Raw genomic sequence first — 22,279 nt, 5'->3', positions numbered from 1 at the left:
TTTTTTGGTCAAAGGAAATGCCAATAGATTTATATCTGTAACATCACTATTTCAGTTGCAATTCCTTGGATAATTTTCGCCATGTATTCAGGAATTCTAGCGTGAAAAGGTTCTTGGGTTTACAAAATAATAAAGAATTTGTGACGTTGCCTATAAAAAAATTAAGTATTCAACACGTGGACTTAATAGTCACGGGAAAAAAAACAAGTAGGTAATTAGCCGATGTCCAGACGTGTATGTTAGTCCACTGTAAGAGACTGCTGTTAATTCACGGGCTTTTCAATGAATAATCTGCCTCAAACAAACTGTATCAAACAAGTTCTTGGTATTTCCAGGTAACTGGTTGCTCGCAGTAACTGATCTGGTTTTCGAGTTCTGTGTTCTGCTGTAATCAGAGTAAACGTGAACTGAAATAAAACAAAAGCAATTATGCTGCATGTTTTTTTTAAATATATATATTCTTTAAGTTTTTTAAATAGCCCAAAGAAATGTTTTTTTTTAAATTCATGTTTAAACATATTAACCGCAAGTCAAAGAAGATATACGTTAATCAACGAATATCGCCGGCTAATTTGTGATCATTATCCATTGTGAATTTTAGGAAACAAATTTTCAAAAGTGTATAATATTTATTGGCAGAATATTAACCTTTCTGGAATAAAAAAAAAAGTATAAATTCTAGCAACATGTGGTTGAACCGACAGGCAAAAAACGGAAAGTCGTGTTTCCGAACGGCATTCAAACGAAAAGTCATTTGACCGACAGTCATTTGACTGGAAAACACTAATATTTACCTATCTGGGATTTTTTTTTTTAACTCTGGCAACAAGCTATAGGCCGAAATACCAAGACCAGATATCACGTCACGAAGAGTCATTTAACAGAAAAGTCATTTAACAGAAAAGTAATTTGATCGATACCCTTATGACAAGGGACACCTGTATTTCTGCGAATACATTTCGTGTCAAGGTATTTCCACAAAATACTGTAGCTTTTCTCCTGTGGTTATTGGCCGAGGTCGGTGAGAGGTGTCGTCCCGCTCTTGATGGGGCCAATGAGAATTGTGGTCACCGTATTGCTGCACCCTCACAATTTGCCATGACTCTTAGAAAAAGATACAGTGTTTTGTGAAATACCCTGACATGAAATGAAATCGCGAAATGCAGGTGTTCCTACGTTATGACTGACAGTCTTTTCTCCGAAATTTAGGTCAGGTAATGGCTCTCACTCCACTGGCCGCTGGCCGTGCAGAGTTTTCACCGGGTCGGTCGGCATGCCAGGGGGTCACGTGCCATCTGAAGTGATCGTGGGATCGTCGGTCGGTCAGGGTGGGAAGTAAAGGTTTGTGAAAGGGGGGAGGGGGGCAGGAGGTGCTGCCCTTCAATCTCTCCCCCCCCCCCCTCCCAGGACATACCCTTCTCCAAGGGCCGGGCCTTCTCCTCGGGGTTCTTCACTTCCACCCGTCATTTCCACGAGATATCCGGCGCGAGAACTCTTCTTCTCTCTCGCCCTCGTGATAACAAGCCCCTCTACTCCCCCCCCCCCCCCCAACCACGGTCATACGTCCGGGCTCTTCCTCCGACGACCATCTCAATCCACCATCGCCGCCTCGCGATCTTGGCGGGAACCTCAATCTCCCCGACCACGAGCAATTAAATTGTTTGTGGGTTTGGGAGGGGGGGTTGGTGGGTGGGTGGGTAGGAGAAGGAGAAAAGGGGTGTTTGGGGGGGGGGGGGGGGAGGCAGTGAGCTTCCCGCGCCACTTTCCAATAAAGAAAGATGGCCGCGCATAGCCTCGCTCGCTCGTGCTCCGCCCAAACGCCAACTTCTGAAAATCTCATTCCGATCAAAACCCCTTCTCCCTCCCTCCCTTCTCCCTCTTACTTCACGATTCCTCTCCGGCTCTCTCTCACGAAACCTTCATCTCCGCTCTCTCGCCTGAAATTCCTTTCTCTCTCTCTCTCTCTCTCTCTCTCTCTTCCGGGTGTTATTTTCTTTCGAACCAGCCTTCGGGGGAAAACTCGGCCGAGCGGTCCGGGAACTACCTATGGAACAACAAGAACAACAACAACCGCGAAACTTCATTTCCAGCCACGGGCATTTGTGGAGTGCTGACGTGGAGAGGGAAGATGGTGGTGAATCGCCTTCTGAAGTTTTCCTTTCCCTCCCCCCCCCTCCCGCCCCCCTTCTTTTTTCAACTCACGGCCAATGGCGCTTTAGTAGATTAATAAATAAATTGCAGCGTTGATTAGCTTGTTTGCAGACTTGCGTATTTAGTTCTCTGGTTGCAGTTAAAGAGTAATGCGTAAAAAAGAAATAACGAATACCCATTATTACATGTCGTTAAGGGGTCGCAAGTTTACATGCAAACCTTCACACTCTCGCACTGTGCTCATGATTGGACCGCAGTTGTGTGGACACGCCCCATCTACGACCGTGAGCTAACGATGGCCCTGCTAGGAGAAAAAAAAAAGAGAATCAGGTGGATAAAAATGTTCTCACTGAGAATCAACTAATGGGAAAGCAAACCACGGGCTGAGCGCACTTATGACTTTGAATTATACCCTGAGGCCAGACGAATCCGCGAAATTTCCAGATCTCTAGCTGTAACACAATAGTTGTGGTCATATAACATGTCTCAGATTTGACCGTTCACAGGAGAGAATACAGATGGTCTATATATTATTATTGCTAACAGTGTAACCATATCATGCTTTGCAAGTGAAAGTTTGAAAATGAAATTCACTGATACAACAATTGAAAACTGTCAAATTTTAGACAAGAATAAGCTTTGGAGTTTAAAATACAGATGTAACATTAGGCCTATATCAAAAATTATTTCTAAAGAACTAGGCCATGGAAAAAATATTCTATAGATACGTGAATTTTCCATGACTTTTAACTTTTTTTTTTTTTAAGTAATTGAAATTTCGGTTGTGAAATGCGTCTTATTCGTACCTGAATATTTCACAACGTTGTAAGAAATACATTAAAGTATTTCTTGCGTCAGTGTGTTGAGTGTAAAGTTTATTCTGGTAGTCTTGGCAAGTGAGCCGAACTCTTGCCAACTCTTAGAACCCAAACATAATTTTTTTTAACTTTTTTGGCTCAGCTGAAAATTTGAAGTTGTTTATACGATTTAAACTTTCAAACAAAAATTAACTTCGTAAAAGGAAACATTCGTAAAAAAAGTGCTGTTTATTGTAATTATTCATTAAAACATTTTTATAGTTTATAAATTAGAGTTTCTGACGAAATTAATATTATGTGTTTTTTTCCTCACAAATGTTCCATTCAAAAATCAATGTAGTATATACATTTCCACACTACAGAAATCTTAATGTTCACCAGGTGAAATAAATATTCTTGAGTACAATTTACAAAAAAAAAAAAAAAAAAAAAAAAAAAAAAAAAAAAAAAACCTGAATGTGAGCAGTTATGTGTAACAGTAAACCTTGGTAACGAGCAAATTCGTGTGTTCTCTTGTTGCAAATATACTTATAATACGTAATTCGCACACCAAATTTGACGTAGTAATCATTAAAATAATGCCGAGCGTAATGATTGTACAAAAATTGTGTTTTAAACTTCGTTTCTACATGCGAATCACATTTAGTTGCCACACCCGCCACTATAAATCACTGCCGTAACAGGTACGTTGACCATTGAATCATTTGATAAGCAGAGCAAAATTTTACAATATATAATGAAACGGTTCCGATAAAAGCGAAAAAGACTTGATAAAATACCAATACAAGGATTTGGACCTGTTTTTCGACAAGCAATTTTATTGATTTATTGATAAACTTGTTAAAATTCACTTAACAGTTAATATTATCAAGTTTACTTTTGTGTTTGTGAACCTTGGTTCGCGCCATCCGACACAGATGGCATCACCGGGGTTGTTACACATTTCCGTTCCTTGACTTCCGTCGTATTTACGAAATTACTACCACCAAATTTCATATTCCGAGAGCTATAATGTTGCACATAAATAAATTAACAAATTTATTTACTAATAATGTAGAGTATAATTTAGCGTACATTTGGAAATGAAACCATTTATTTATTTTCTACATCGAAAACTTACAGTGAAACTCATCTCAAGACTTCTTTGACCTAGAAACCTTTATGAGCCTATCTACGGTGTGACTCATTTCAAATTTAATCATGGCGTGACCGAAGCTAGTACGAGGACTTCTTACCCCTTTCTTTTCCTTTTCTTTTAAGGTGGAAGTAGGTTTTAAGTCATTTAAAAGAAAAAAAAAGGAAACGACTTGCACAAATCAACGATCTCTGGGTCGCTTGATGAGATCCCATTACAACAAGGCGCTGATTTATTCTCAAAGAACTTTTTAGCGAACAGAAATAGACTTAGAATTTTAAGACCCCTGACCACAAGACTTCAGTTAGAACTAAAAACTTTTTTTTTTTTTTTCAATTTGGGAAACGTTCTACCTCACTTGATGTTATCTAATCACGAACATGCATTATTAATTCTTCCTCGAAAACAGATTTTAATGAAATTATTCTGAATGAAAGTATTTTTTTGGGAATTTTAATGCTTTTATAACAAACCTGAATATATTTTTTAATTTTTACTTTTAATATAGCAAAACTAGCTCGGTAAAGTTATGTATGTGTATGGAATACTTTAAAATCCACTTTTAAAATTGTTACTGCGTATACTTTAACTTTAAATTAGTGAATAATTAAATAAAAAAAAAGTAATATTCCTTTACAAAAGCCCTATTTTTGTAGATATTATTTCTGTCTAGCTAATTATAGATATTGCAGGATTTTGTGTTGTGACCTAGATAGGTTTTACTTTAATTTCTACAGAACTCATATTGTATTTTACAAACTTACGTAAATACGTGAAATTTCATTCTTATTTTGTAGTTTTAGAATTTATGAAAGTTTCTTTCCCGAAGAAAACCTCCATCTACAATAGTTTACATGCTCAAAGCAAACCTTTAAGCGTGGATTATAACTTTAAATGCGTAATTTCTTCTCATGATATTCTAGCTTTTTATTATAACTTTAAATGCGTAATTTCTTCTCATGATATTCTAGCTTTTTATTATAATATATTTTTATAAGTCTAACAACTTCATATCTATACTTTATTTGCATTGTCTCAGAATTATTACACACCTTTCATTCTTCCTTATTTTACCATCTCCTTTACGCCTTTTGAGTTCCGCCGCCGATTCTACATACAAAATACTGCCTGACATAAAAACAAAATATGTTATTTAAGTAGATTATAGGCTGTCGCGGTCATTGTTTGAAGTCGCACAGGGCTCTGATTAGCCAACAACAACAGCCAACGAGACGAGGCTATACCTGGCAGGCTGATACAGTAGCCAATGTCAAGAGAGTCATTTTCTGATTGACCAGCTCTTAGAGACATCAGGAGTAGGCATCTCGAGATTTTCTACTCGTAGAAGGCCTCTGGACAGGATAAATGCAGTCCCTTGAACAACCCCTAGCTCTCAGTTTATTCTCACCCCTGAAGATACTTGCCGCAGTGCAAAGCGAAACTTGTGTAAATCGCTTTATACTACCAAGGCAACGCTGCTCATCTCTGGAGAGACAATTTGGTTTATAGCATATATTATGGTTTTATTTTAATTAGGTTTTGCAGAATTAACATATAATAAATAATATTAATAATACAACGTAAGTGCTGATTTAGTAAAACTTTCGCTGGAACGCCTCTCAACTAAAAATAATAAGGAAAAGTAATAACATATGGCACTGAGTGTTAAGTTGGTTCATTTACATTGTGCTGCTGGATGTTCGAAATAAACATTATTGTAGGAAAATTATTCAACGCAATTGCATCATTTACCCACCAAAGCCCAAATGTCTTCTATGCCTTAACTGCAAAGAAATTTGATCTTCGGCATTCATTTATTCGGAGCCTTCTAGCGTGATGCGAGTGAAGAATTCCATTCACCACTACAGCTTAATCTTCGAAAGTGTAAATCTATGAAACCATCCAATGCGTGGGCATTAAATTTTGTAACAATATTTCCAACGATTGAGTTATTAGTTTACTGCTTAAAGTCTTGTAGTTGCACGCAACGCTACTAATACATGACTGCACGCTCATACGCTGTCTGTGCATTTGAATATAGTAGAAGGTTTTTGATCTGGCATTATATATTTAGGAACATACCTACTCTCATCCGCAATCCAACGATACGCTTGCGAAAATGTTTTCGGGTGGATTCCGACTGTTGAACTTGGTCGTCAGGTCGCAATACTGCACTGCCGGAGTTATCAGTCTGCTCAGAGTTTAAAAGTACTCGTCGGTTAATATTTCACCGGGTTAAGTTTAATAAGTTTAAACATTTACACAATTGGTCATTCCCGTCAAAAAAAGACGTGAGCGTGTGTTTCAGAACTCGCCTGTGATGTATAAACATCTACACTCGGTGACGAGCAAATTCTAGTGTTCTCATGTTCTTCACGTTGCAAATAAACTTATTTTACGGAACTCGGACACAAAATTTTTAAAGTGGAACTCTTTCAAATACTGCCGAGGGTGGTAAATACCCTGATCAATAAAATGTTCGCTTTTCAAGTACATGCCAAAAATTGTAGACACGAATCACACACTAACTTTCTGTGACCGCCGCTAGAATTCGCTGCCTGAATCGTTCGTAAACGTTGCTTGCCACCATCGCCCGCAGATGGCAGCACGAAACGAACGACAATTTAAACGATTATAAACGGCTCCGATATAAGAGAAAAATGCTTGGAAAGATCCTAAACCCCGGCACAGTAAGTACTTGCTTTTCAACAAAGGAATTTTATAAAAATACTGCCCTTCCCCAAAATCACTTAATAATTAATTCTATAAATTTTCCACACACGTTATAAATTATATCTCTATGGCATTACTGAAATATTAACCTGAAATTTTTATGTCTATGTTTCTATATTTGTTTTTGCTTAAAAGACTGAAATCAAAATGTAAATAATTACTATAAACTAACCTTAACCTGACTGAGCTGATTCAACATTATTATATTATAATGTTAAAAAGTAAAAATAATTCCTTTGACGATATTCTAACCATGTACTTTTGGTTAAAAAAAAAAAAAGACGTGCTGTACCTCTGTGTTACCGAGCCGGTTGACGTATCGGAAGAAGATTATGTATTATAATTATTGTAATGTTAATTTTCTGGAGTATTTTAAAACTAGAGATTACTTTTTACTATGACTCTTTTAGTTTACCAATATATTCCGGGGTAGTTTCACTATCATAAAGTTTATGTGGCACACCAATACGTACAGTATGTACCCTAATGGTTACGAAAATGACTATTCAAAGGTTTATGTTTCTACACGTGGGTCTGCCATATTATTGTCACATTTCCGTTCATCTACTTCCGTTCCAGTTTCACGAAATTACTCCTACCAAATGCCGTATACCAAAAGTTAAGATATTTACACATAAAAAATATATACTTAGATTCGATAACTCGCCAAAATCACTAATCCAACAATACAGTACGCCTGAAACTGTCGTATCAAAGACCTTAAATTGTTAGACTTATAGCCATGTAGGTGTGATCATCAGTATCACAAATTTTCCCTTCGTGATGTACTTACCCGCATTTCATGCATGCTATGCACTCTGCATACTTCCAAGCACGCAACGTTTTTCAGATGCCCCAATTCTCATCTCAGCAAGATCGGGAATTTTTCCTACTTCAAAAATGAGAATTTCTAACATTTTCTCAAAGAATGTAAAACTACAATCAATAGAGACATGTAGTTTTAGTTTAAAAAAATTAGACACTAGCTATAGCATCATCTGTGTGTTTCGTGATTGCTTGAATATGATTCCTAAACGTGTAAACGATCATATCACCAATCGCAGAAACTCCGTGCTGAAACAAACGATTCAGGAATGGCCGTTTCAAAACATTAATGCGATGTCTTCACTTGCCGATGTCTTCCAATTACGAGGAGAATTCCGCTAGCGCCAATAATTATCTGAATTAAAGCCGTCACTTTTAGCCATAAATTTTATGAAATACGTTAATTTTTAAATTTTATAAATTATGTTTTGACATAAAAATAAAAAAATTTAAGAGAAAATAGTTTTAACTGAGTTATATTGGCAACATTTGTCTAGGTCTGCTAATTTTGAATGAGTAGGGACGCCCAGAAAACGGTGAATCAAATTGACCAAGCACTAAAACATAAAAGCTGTGCAAAAAATTGGCATAAAAACTTCAGGTTACATTTAAAATTCTGAGTCAAATTTCATTTTTGCCTTTTATTCCCTTGTAAATTTTTTCTATGTACTAGTAATGCAAACTTAACAGTTTTTGGTAATTCTGAAGAAAAAGCCTCTTAACCAGAAAAAATTAAAAATTCTATTTTTTTTATTGTACTCTGAGAGGACTTTTTTATAACTAACTAAGTTTATCGTTTAAAATCGTGGTTAGGTTAGGTATATGAAAAGATAGGTTATTACCGCATTATTAATCACATCTGTTCGGAAGTTTTCCGGGAAACGAAAAAAAAAACACTGCATTTTTGTGTCACATTAAGTAACTAAAAAAAAAAAACTTACATAAAACTATGTATAATATAAAATGCGTAGTAGCATGTCTTGCAAACAAAGCCATTCCACTTTAAAAAAAAATAACCAAAGATATATATTTACAAGATGTATAACTTTGTATTGTAAGCACAGCACAAAGAGCATGGACAAAGACCTAACTATCACTTTTGAGGCGTTCATAAATAATATCGATTGAAGATGTATTTAAAAATAAACAAGAGTTTAAAAAAACTAAAAAACACGCTTTTATAGAAAATACAACTAAAAATAGAAAATAAATTTTAATAAATTTAATTTAAAAATAGTGTAAAATAAAAAAAGTATTTTATTTAAAAAAACCGGGGGGTGCATGGTGTCAATAGTTATAATTATTTTACTGACAGATATGAGTAGAAGGATTATCATTTTGATAATATCTTAAAAAGCACCCCACGCTTTTTTTTAAATAAAATACAACTTTTTTATTTTACACTATTTTTAAATTAAATTTATTAAAATTTATTTTCTATTTTTAGTTGTATTTTCTATAAAAGCGTGTTTTTTAGTTTTTTTAAACTCTTATTTATTTTTTACTTTTTAGTTTTGTTTATTTATAAAAGCGTGTTTTTTAATTTTTTTAAACTGTTATTTGTTCTGATCTACTATTAATTCCGTGATAACTATAAGTAACTGTAATTATTTTACAAATTATTAATGTGTACAGCTGTATTGATAGTCAAATCTCGATTTTAGAAGCCATTCAAAAATTTTAACGTTATCAATATATACAGTGTGACTTAATGGTATAAGGTTATTGACGAACAAGTGATATCGACCAGTCTTACATACTGTACGAAATTAATGCTGTGAAGCAGGAAAGGATGGGAGTTACTGATAATTATTACGTGAAGCGTTCCACATTTACGTAACAGTAATTTTGGGAAGGATAAGGATTGATAAAGGATGAGGAAATGACCTGCTCAATGAGAGTGTATACAATATGTGAGAAAAATTCGGATAGACCGGACTAGGATTCGAACCCAGGGCCTTCCGATGACATGTCGGCTGCTCTACCGTCGGGCGCTCAATGTACGATAAATATGATACAAAGCGCCCCACGCTTTTTTCACAATAATACTAGTATTTTTCATTCATTATTGTTTTAAGTTTATTTTAAAAATTATTTCCTCAATTTCTTCTAGGTAAAAATACTTAAACTGTAAGTTTTGCTCTCTATCCAAATATATTTCTGATAAATCATTTGTCAAACTTATCCATATTTTCCGTGTTTGATGTCTTTTATTTAATGAGTTACTGACCTTGGCATAGTTTGGAGTATTTGTAGCTGCTTGGTGTAGATTTGCAGGTTGGTGTTCAAGTGGAATTTCAAAAATCTGCACATCAGGTGTAGCTATTGAGGTTATGCATAATGGTGTTTGGTTTCCCATCTGCTGTTGGTTTCACAGCAAAATCAAAATTCAATCTTTCCATGTTTCGTGAAATATTTGCAGAAAATGTTGTTTTATAATAATATTTCACTCTTGGTTAATTGGTAAAATGAAACAAAGACGTAATTGTGTTTCTCTATTTAACAAAAGAAACAACATTTAAAGCCCTTATTTCCGGTTCTTTTTCTTTCATATTTTTACAAATATAGATAATATTCTCTTCAAGAAAGTATATTGCTCACAATAAACATAACCCATTATCACTTTTCATTTAATTAAATGTCACAATATTTAGTAGGCTTTGTTTATATCGCGCCAAAGACAAACTGAAAGAAAAGAGTTCGCACATTGTAAAGAAAAACATTTTGCTCATGTGCGAACTCTTTGTTGTGAAATTATATAAATTGACAAAAATCTTATTTTTCAAATTGAATAATGGAATAATCTTATCAAATTAGTGTATTGTCATCGGTCCTCGATAAATCTACAAAGTTTGAATGAAATCTAGCCGTTTAAAGTGGGTCAAAATCGCACCCAAAAAAGTCGGTTACAAACATACAAACAAACATACAAACATACAAACATACAAACAAACATGCAGGTGAAGCTAATATAAAGCGTGTAAAAACACACTACGTTCGAAATATCGAATTACTCTGTGATCGAATCTTGTTTCTGTGTTACAAATCTAGAACCAATCACTTGCGTTTTACAGAAATAACGTCGATCAACTCGTGGAATTAGCTATACTTCGCGCCAAACTTTGTATTTCTGCAAAAATGTTTAAATTTCGCAAAAAAAAAAAAAAAAACTTTAAACGTTCAGATTTTTTTCTGAGTGTAAATATAGCTGCTGACTTTGGGTGCCACGTCGCATTACTTCGCTGCTGACTTATTTATTTTTAGTTCAGATGTTATCGTTACTGTCGTTTGTTAAATTCAGAAATTGATGTGTAACATCTTAGCTCTCAGTATACGGCATTTGGTAGAAGTGATTACGTGACAAGAACAGAATTCACATGGCACTGAAATGTGTAACCACGGTGCTGCCATCTGGTGCATATGACGGGAACAAAAGTTCGCAAAGCCAAATGGAAACTTATAAATTTTAACAAGATGGGCAGTATTTTATAAATTTTCTTATCAAAAATCAGGTCCAATGCCGGGGTTTAGCATTTTTTCTTTCAAGTCCTTTTCGCTTTTATCGGAGCCATTTCCTTAAATAGTTAAAAATATCGGTCTGATCATCAAATAATTTGATAGCCGACGTAGCTGCTCTGACAACGAATTCTAGCGGAAACTACGTGTGATTTCCATCTAAAAAATATAGTCTTAAACACAATTCGCACTCTCGGCATCATTTTGAAGAATTCGACGTTAAAATTTCGTGTCCATTTTTCTAATTATAAGTGTATTTGCAACATGAAAACACACGAATTGGCTCGTTACCGAGGTTTGGAAATATTCGATAGTCCGGCAAAATCGCCAATCCGGCATTGACGTGGTCGTCGAGAGACCGGATCAAAGACATCTTCACGCTAGTTGGGGGTTTTCCCCGCCGGTTGACAGGCGACGCGTTCCGACGTGGCGTGTCAAATCAGGGCGGCTGCCCCTTGATTGGCAGAAGTGATCACCCTCCCCCCTGTTCCCTGACAGGGTCTGCGAGGCTGTCCCTAGAGGAGATGTGACTGGACCGCTCGCAGCTAGGATTAGCACACCCCCCGCTCACCCCCTCGGCCATAAAGTGGCACGGCGTGGACCTGAATCCCATCAGCTACCGGCTCTGCTACTGCTGCGCGTGGACGAATGAGGATATACGTATCCGCGGAGCCTTCCAGCTCATTTGGAAAATCCGTTTATGGGGGAAAATTTTTTTTTCTCGCGTCGGAAACATCTTGTATACAGAATGTCCCATCACTCAACGCCAAGCCGAGAACGGTTGACAGACAAGTAAATAAAAGTTATGAATCTGAGTTTGAACTGTGTGTTAGTCTGTTCCGTAAAATTATTCGCACTCCCGTTAAAGATTTGAAGTTTATTTTCATGCTAAAATATAATTCATGGAAGTACTCCTGAATTCTGCGAGAGTGTTGAAAAGTTTACACAGAGACTACGAAGGGTAGCGACTGGTTTGGGCGTAACATTTGCGTAATGCTGGGGCCTGAACCGACGGACCCAAGAGAAGCGAACTGCAGCTAAGCTGGCGGTTCGCGTTCACAGGGAAGGTCTTGGCAATGCTCAAAAGACATAGGGCGTCGTAATCTTTCGACCGCCATTGCTGAAAATTCGCTCGCTCTCGAGAAACATATGCAAGGTGTTCTTTCTCCTTTCAGGCAGACACTCGCTATTCCTCTACACTTTACACCACTCACACTTCGTGGAAGTGGAACAGGAATATTCGTGTGAACATTAGAGACAATTGTGAATTTGTAAATTTTTCACGAAAACAACTGTATCACTACAAAATAGTGTTCGCAGTAATACTGGGTTCAGGTTGTTACCAGGGAATTTATGCTTTGTGTTGTCCCAGTACCTCAAATAGTTAACAGTTATTTGTTAACCGTTCCCTGAACAGCTTTGCAGTATTAACTGCGCACATTAATAAACATAATAAAACCAAAATAAAGTCAAATTATTGAATATTCGATTATTTTCTAGACGTTTTAAAAAAATTATGCTTGAATAAAACATCAATTAAAATATAAAAAGTATGCACCAATTTTCGTAAGAAAAACTTATTTAATATAGCCATGTGTAGTACAAATTTAAAATATTGTTTTATTGTAGTATTACAAACTATTTCTTGTCATTTGGTTTCCAAAGGAATCTTTTGTAAAAGTAAAGACTTTTTTTTTCTTCTACTGATGCTTGGGTAGTTAGTATAGACCCTTGATCACTTCCGGGACACATTCGAAGTTCGCCGCTCGCTCGTGCAACTTTGTGGTCATAATTTATTAAATATTCACAATTTTGCGAGACCAAGCAGATTTTGAAAATTTAGTGTATCTTAAATGTCGCTCACCTAACTCAACCTCAAATTTAATTTAATTTTCATTCATATAGACGTTCAAAATCTTCCTTCCCAGAAAAGATAATGATTCAATAATTAAACGGCGATTTTAAGTGTTATTTAAGTAACTGGCATTTTGTAACTAACCTATCGCTTTAGTTACACGCAAAATTCTACCATCCCAAAAAAAAATTAAAACATTTTCGCAAGATTTTAATTTCTGGAACACACCTAACCTCTACCTCTCGTTTAAGAAAATCCCAAAAAAATTGTTTTAGCATGTAACCATGGTAACGAGCAAATTCATGTGTTCTGTTGCAAATATGCGCGAAATGTGTTATCAACTTTCCAACTACATTTCTTGACATGACTAACACGTAGTTTCCGCACCCGCCGCTAGAATTCACTGCCAGAGCAACTACGTCGACTATCGAATCATTCGGTTTGCAGAGAGAAAAGTAAAACTATACAATGAAATGGTTCCGATAAAAGCGAAAAAAAAAGAAACCTTGAAAAATATACTAAACCCTGACTTTGAGCCTGATTTTCGACAGGGAATGTATATTGGGTTCACTGCCCATCTTGTTAAATAATTAATTGTACATTTAACATTTACTTTTAAGTTTTCCCTTTTGGCTTTGTGAACTCTGAATCGCGGCATCCACACCACAGATGTCAGCACCGAGTTTGCAACATTTCAGTTCCACGCGAATTCCTTTCCGCTCGCGAGGATACTGCTACCAAATGCCGTGTATCGAGACATTAGTTGTTTCACATTGAAAAAAAGTGGGTTGTCTGTAAAGTCGGTTTACGGACGATAGTTTAACGTGACAACGTCATAACAAAACATTGATGAAATGATTGCATACTTTTATTAATAAAATTGAATCATTTTTATTGAATTATCACTATTTTGTTTGGATACAAATGAATGAAATGAAATCTACAATTTAATTGATAAAATAATTTTATTTGCACTCATTAATTCAAATATGTTTATTACTTTAACGAACAGATTATTTTAACTATAACTTTTATACATGTTTTCTATTTAAGTCCTTCCAATCTGTGTTATTCTGTTAAGGATAGGATGATGATAGGAAAAGTAGGAAACGAATGGGAGTGTTTCAAGTTTAATGTGCCTCGAAAAAGTCAAATCGATGGTTGTTCCAATCGAGTTGAAGAGAGATGGATGCGGCGCAAGCGTACAATGAGCGTAACGGGACACAGCGTAACGGGACAATGTGCGTAACGGGACACTATTTCGTGCGTGCAGCCGGCGTTCATCGATTTATTAGACGTGGTCACGTCAAAAAAATGCAAGTAGATACACGAACGAAGTTTATCCTGGTGACGGACTAGAGGGGTTGATGAATGGAAGGATTTTCCTTTACCCTACGATCTCGTGTACCCGCGAAACTAACCTTGACTTACCAGTAGATGGGATGGCTCGAGGTTGGTTTTAGAGAACGTGGGCTAAGAAGAGGGGAAGGAGGGAGGTTAAAGGAGCATTTTCTTTTATCCCGGGGAATGTTTGCAAGGATCCCCGTAAGATGGCCGCCCGTTGTCGCCAGGCGGGGACAATTACGGTGAAATGCGATGGCCCCCAACAACCCTCTCCCCCCCCCCCCCCTCTGCATGCCACTACAAACCCTCCAGGACTCCTTTACCGTTTGCCGCAAGAAAAACCCGCAGTCTTACCCCTTTACACTGTCACGAAAAATTTTTTTTGTTTTCCTTTTCCCAATCAGGAAAAGTAACTACTGGCAGATTACATCCCGGGAAATCTTGGGAATACAACGGAATCTTTAGTTTCTCCACAAAAGAAAGATACTATAGGCATCATCTCTATCAATTTTTCTTTTGCTGACTTTCGGAATTGTTGTGTAATACATTCATATATATATATATATATATATATATATATGTAGCTCTAAAATTTCCAATAAACCCGATAAGAATTTTATTCAGACATTAATTTGCAAAAAAAAAAATTATTTAAATTTTTTTAACTAAAATTATCTAGAAAACTATTATTTTGTTTACAAACCAAACATAAAATATTTCGAATGAACCTACAGCATAAAACTTTAATATTTACCCAGAATTGGATTTTATTAAGACTTTTAAATTACCAAAATACGCAGCGGATAAAAATAACTTACATTGTGGAAGTTAAGCTGTTGCCGCTAGATGTCAATTCACGAGAATATTAGCACATAAAATAATCTGTACCACGGAGGTATAAGAATCTGTTGGGCAAAATGCACTTTTAACCATAAAAAAATCTAAAATATGGGTATAAAATAGTTGAGTAAATAAGGGAGGCACTATTTAAAATTCTTAAGCTGCTCTCATGAGAAATGTGGTTTATCTGACATAGTGTCTTATGCCTCCGAGGTATATATATGGAATTTTGACAACGTTGAAATGCTAAACCCTACATGTCATATAGGGTCAATAAATATTGTTACTGCAGGTGATTTTATTTATAAATCCATGTGTACATGAAGGTATCAACAAGATGATTTTCATTGTATGTACCAGGAATTTAAGAAATTTTTATCGTATAAGCGGACAGCTTACACTACCGTGCAAGATACAGCAAACTCCGTGTGTTATTTAACTGCAATATTTGCTTCTAAGGAAAAACTGAGAAAATTGACTTTTAAGAACATTTATTTTAACTAAGTGGAGTTTTTAGTAAACGATTCAGATAACTATATGCATCCTAATTTAAAATTTTTCTTATATTGTTTTATTAGGTAAAATCATTCTTCAGTGTTAGCAGAAAAATAACACATTTCTCCAGAAAAAAATTTAGAGTGTAGCACCACAACTGTCCAATTATTATTTCCGGTGTTATAGGAACTGTTTTTCCTAGAGATTAAGAGTATTTTTAACTCCTGAAAAAATTGGCTTTAAACTCTTCTTTAAAACGCGAGAGTCGATTTTAACTCTACTGTTTCATTTGTCATTTAAGAAGAAGTGTTTAAAAAAATATTAATTTCTTGATTAGGATATCGCACTGTGAACAAAGAAAATGAAAGAGGAATTGAACACAAATAATTTGACATGAGTCCAGCTATCCTTCTGTCCACTCCCTCCGGTGCTTTATAAATTTAATGTGCTGGAATTAAATGAATTAATATTAAATTAAATTATAAGCCTATAGCTTTGTTTCTTTTGTTCGTTTGTAATAAGTAAACTCGAAAAATACTGGTCTGAATTTAAAAGTCTTTCAATGTAAAAAAACAAAACAAAAACCATTCTACGTTATTCGTGATGAACAAAGGGTTGCTAGGTTTTACTTAAAATTTAAAATATATATATTTTATTAATAATAAAGTTATCAGATTTGAACTATATTTTCCATCTTTACATTTCATTTATCGGTCTGAAGGTATCTTGTAAAAATAGCAACAGTACGGCAGTCTTCGTGGAAATAAAAATGTTAAGCTAGTTCTTTTGAGATGAAAGGTTCATGCAAAAAAAATCCGATTGCGCACTATGGTACTGTTTTCCAATGTTAGTCTTTCTTGGAAATCCACCTGAAGTATGGAGACTTCAATGAAGTAGCGAATCGAGGTGCAGCGTCTAATCGACACCGTTGTCGTCCCGAGATTCTGGCGGGTGAAGCGATGTTAACGGAGCAGCAATAGTGTGCATCAGCTAGGGGAATCCGCAGCAACCTGCGAAAAGCTCGCTGTGTAGCGGGCAACGTCCGCCCTGTTTCCGATTTGCGAAAACCCTCATCTTCGAACTAAGGGGCCCGCCTCGTCAGGAGTGTATGTGTTAGTGAGGCGGGATGATAAGCGCGACGCTCGCTGGTACTTCCAGCGCGGTATAGCCTCTAAGCGCAAGTCTCTGAACTGGCGCGCATTCGTCTCGTCGTCACAGGATAACTGTGAAATTTGAGCGGTGACCGTAACATTATATGGCGGATAAATGAAGATAAAGGTGTTATGCAAGCCCCTTAAGTGCTTTCAAGAATCTGTACTGACTGTTTTATGCCTATAAATTACTCTGAAAACACGCGTTTTAGGCATTTAACGCTTCTAAAAATACAGTTTAAAAACTTAATCCGAAATTAAAAGTACTTTTCGGCCCTCAGCGAACTCTTAAATGCTATTCGTAAATAGGCCCCACTCGGATATCTTGAATAGTTTTGAAATCGCGTTGTTTTTCCTGAAGCTCTGCACACCGTATGTGTGCCCAGGTAGGCGGGCCCATTAAGGACGCAAACTAGGCTCAAATGGGTGTGAAGAAAAAAAAAGAGGTCTTATTACGAAATCACAGCGGGCTCCTAAAATATTATTACTTATTCGTTTTCATCTTCTTCAAAAAAAAACCACGTCAGCCAGTCTTTCAGTACTCGCCAGAGATGCGCAACATCTAACCTCGGCAGTAACGAGCAAATTCGCGTGTTCTTATTTTGCGAATACCCTTTGATACGAAACTCGGACACGAAATTTAACGTAGAATTCTTTATAATTATGCCGAGTGTGATGAATATTTGCAAATTGTTTTTTTTTTTTCAACTAAATTTCTGGACGCGAATCACACGTATTTTCTGCAACCCGTTGTTAGAATTCGCTGCCGGAGCAGCTACGTCTACTATCGAATCATTCGATTTGCAGACCGAAATTTGAAACTGTATAATGAAACGTCTTCCATAAAAGTTTGAAAGCCCAGAAGAATACATAACCCTGGCTTTGGACCTGATTTCTGACTATGAATTTGTTAAAAATGCCGGATTTTTTAAATTTACTAACAATATAATAAAGTTTTCCTTTGTGAAAATTGGTTCCCGCCATCCACCACAGATGGCAGCACCGTGGTTACACATCTATGTTCCATGCGACGTCCGTTTCATTCACGTGATTTCCCATACTGTTTGTCGTATATCGAGAGCTGAGATGTTACATATCAAAAATGTTCTGTACGTTACAGTAAAGATTTCCATTAATTCAAGCACAATAAAGATCACAGGCTCTCGCTTGCCATTCATGGGTTTTGTGGGAGGCGAAGGGTTACACCGACGTTTAGGTTGACGTTGCAGCCGCTATCTTCAGGGTAGGAGACTCCTCTAACGCGCCAATGCTGATTTTCACCGAATGTCATAGAAAAAAAAACTACTCTCTCAAGAGGTCCATGAAGTTGTTTTCAAATCAATCTTCCCCGTTGCAAGATCTCTCGCAGTACGTAGTAGACTGACATCACCATGAAGATGGTGACTAAATAATATTCGACCGAAACTTCAACGCGGCTAGAACCATCAAGCAAGTTCAGGGAATGTTTGTTTTGTTTTGAACAGCGTAGGAGCTAGCAGTATAGGAGGATTCGGCGGTTGTTGAGAGGAGGGCGAAAGGATAGAGCGTTTTTGGTCACGGCTTATTAAAGGTAAACCTGCGATGAAAACGGGAGAAAGAAATTGCACCCTCCCCCTCCCCCCTTCTTTAGCCTTTTTTTCGTTAACATCGCTCCCCTAGGAGTCGTTGTGGGCGTCGCATTCCGAGTCCTGAAGTTCTCATTGCCTCTGTCCGTTCAACAACCACCCCCCCCCCCTTTTTTTTTTTTTTAACCATTTTCCTGTTTTCCCGGCCAAGGAGAGGCAACTGGAAAGGTAACCGGTGGTGGGGGGAGGGTAACTAAAGACCAAGGAGACTTAATGCAAGTTTCATATTTTCATTCGACGGGACACATCGAAGGTATCTGCCGGGAGCATACACATCAAATTAAGGACACCGTCTACCTGGGAACACTTAGGAGCTTAAGAAAAATTAAAAACCTTGAGATTTGAAAAATTGTTCAAGATATCAAGAGTGGTGGCCGTATACGAAAAGCATTTAAATATACGCTCTGCGTGGATGTTTCTGTATTTCTGAAGTTTTTTTTTTCCGGTTGATAATTACAGATTTTCAAGATGGCCGACAATATGTAGGACTGTACGGATAGTTTACTGCCTGGTGATTGACGTTAGTGCGCTCTAGTGGTTAAAAATATAAATCAATATGGTGGGTGCACATTCTAGCAGATGTAAAATAAATATGTTGGATCCTAGATGGATGCCATGACGTCATAATGTGAAAATAATATATGCCTTGGTAGAAGTCGTGGAGGATCAGTCTGATTGAGTACCTACATCAATGAGGAAGGACCTGTTGCCATTTTGTTTTTCAAGTGCAACCACCGGGATTCGAAACGATAATTGCATTATTTCAGTTAAGTAAATATTTTTTAATAAATATTTATTTTATTTTGTTTAATTATTTCAGAGAATTTTTTTTCCTAAATTGAGTTTTAATATGGCAACCGGAGGTCATTGCCTTAGAAGGAGCCTCTTGGGGATACAGGCCACACTTTAAGGAATATGGCCACCCTCCGATGAAAATTAAGCGTTTTTGAGGAATATTACCCCTCTCTGAGCATCCGGCGGCTTACCGGCTTTCCAGATTACAATCTCTAGTAGCGTAGCACCGACACATATGCTAGTGAATATATATTGCCTGTCGGGGACGCACCACAACGCCGAATTACCACAACGCCGAAATACATTAACGCCGAAACATGTCATTGCAGGACAGCCACAAAGGTTAGGTTAGGTAAGGTTAGCACACAAATTCATTCAATTGTATTTCATTTTGCTCCTGTGCCCCCCCCCCCCCCCCTCTTTCCCGCAGCAAAATGTTTCGGCATTACTGTATTTCGGCGTTGTGGTACACAGCAGTTTTCTAGCTGTCGGCGTTGCGGTCAATTTGGCATTCGGCGGTATGGTATTCGGCGTTATTGTACGTTCGGCGTTGTGGTATTTCGGCGTTGTGGTAACGACCCATTGAGTCCCCACGCGGTCGACTGAGTCGCATATTATTTTGTCAAATATTTGATTTACACGTGACTAGGCTTTTGAAAACGTATCGTGAATACGTTGCCCAATTTACTCACAGGAAATAATTGCTGTTTACGCAAAATTCTCACCCACTATATTACAAAGCGATTTTTTTTTTTTTAAGAATGCGAATAATGTCATTTTGCTTCCTAACATCAATCAAATTTAATCGCCCGTATTAACGCTACTGACTGTAGCTGACTGTTGCTACGGTGACTAAAAATTATATAACTACTTTAATCGATAAACTTATTGGAAATAAATATTTAGGTAGATTGCTTAACAAGAGTAAGACAGAAATTGAGAGACATACATAGACAGATTGCCACAACCTAAATCGTTCTATTTGCAACAGCAAAGGGGTTCTTTGGATAAGAGCCATTGGAAAATTATGTCGCGGCTAAAATAATGTTTTTACATGTAAATTTACGGTAAAAGCAAACGTGCGTTGAAAATAAATAGTAGTCAGTATTATTTCTATAAAGATAAATTTTTGTTGCAAGACAGGCTACTTTAACCTCAAATAAATATTACTGTTGAAATAAACCAGACTTCCAGATATATATAAAATAAAATTTTACAAGAAATAATCGTTATATCGTTGATTTAAATTTAGATCTCGCTAAGTTAAAAAAAATTATTTGGGAACTTTTTCTTAATAATAAATAAATTATTTTCACAGTATAGTAAGCGTATGTTGAAGAAATGAATGATAACAAAATGTAAACTGAAGTTTTGTAAAAAATTAGATATATTTCGAAATAATTTTTTTCCCCTTTCAAGTCATACACAAATGATTGAAATAATTTACTTGACTGTTTTTTAAAAAAGTTGAATTTTCAAGGAATAATATAAAATGTTTCTACTAATTTTAACCGTTTATTACAGAAAACAAGTATAAACAAACTATAATGAATGTGATAAACTAAACAAAATTCAACTGCAACATGTTTAGTTATGAAATATTTTGCAAAATAAATCCGTAACAGTATTTCAGTGTTCTTAAATGTTATTTCACATAAATTATGTCTATATATAAATCCGAAATATATAAATCTGAAATATATAATAATCAGAGTTAGAAACTAAAAAACGTTGTGAGTAAAACCCTACTTTTTCTCTCTCGTGAGAATGTTTCATCTAGCAAATGTATCCTGGGGAAAAAAAGTCCTGGCCAACTCCAGCTGTATAATGTACACCCAAGTCAATTCATTTTGGGGTAAACACTTTCATAGTCCAGAAGCACACTCATACCAGTAGCACATTAGTTAATCCACAGTGCTCAAATTTTCTGGTTGGCGTGGGGCGAGGTCATCTGTGCATCCAAGCAGCGTATGTCACGGATATATGGAGTTCGTTTTGGGGTTAATCATTTTATTGCACTCACAGCGAAGGGTGGGAGCTAGCACGTAATCATACGGAAGAGAGGAAACACGTGACGTCACTGATCGGTGGAGTGTTTTAATCTCCCGGAGTAATTCCCTGCAGGAAATAGCCAGGCAAATGTAACACCGTCAAAAAAAAGTATAGGAAAAACATACGGGGGAAAAATTATTTTATGATTTAGGGTTTAATAAAAACTTGACTTGCATTGCAAGTGTTAGTTGTATTTTAGGAGGTTCGTGACGAACGAAGGAAATTATGGCTGATGGTTTATTTTTAAAATGATGCGTGGTGTGGAATTATGCTGATGCCCAAAAACGCACCAATGTGAAGCGCGCGCGCGCACGCGACATTGGCCGGCGATAGTCAGCGCGGGGTTCACACGAGTGTGTAACGCAGCGCGCGCAGTTCACATGAGTGCGGCGGAACGCGTCGCCGCCGAAGTTGGTGTGTGTGAACATCTGTTGTAGAGCCTGGGAACCATTCAAACAACGTCAGTCATCAGCTCATCATTTGTTCTATTTCGTAGTGCATTATCGACAGATCTTGAGATTCGTTTGCTGAATGGCTAAGTTTAAGGAAGGAGAAAAAATGCATTTTTTGTGTATGTTTACAGTTGCACCACACACATGACTGGCTTTGGAGGATTTTCTTCCCCAACAGTCCCACAAAACAAAGTAACGTTCTAATCATGTGCAATGTGGATCATTCCGTCTCTACTTCGTTTCATTGTTTTACCCATTCTTTCGTCATGACCCCTCTGTCGAGGAAAGGTAACTTTCTACGCGCTGTTCACGATAAGATGAGACATTTTTGACAGATGCTGCCAGGAACGAAGATACTTTTAAAGTTGGTAATTGTGACGCGATAAATCAAACAAAAACACACCAGATTAGATTAACATTGCATTCTTTTTTTTTTTAATTGCACAAGAGTCTTCTAAATTTAAATGTTCCTCACTGCGCTTGCCAAAAACC

Source organism: Bacillus rossius, chromosome 14 (genome assembly GCF_032445375.1).
Source record: "Bacillus rossius redtenbacheri isolate Brsri chromosome 14, Brsri_v3, whole genome shotgun sequence".
Classification (NCBI taxonomy): domain Eukaryota; kingdom Metazoa; phylum Arthropoda; class Insecta; order Phasmatodea; family Bacillidae; genus Bacillus; species Bacillus rossius.
This window is presented reverse-complemented; position numbering follows the sequence as displayed.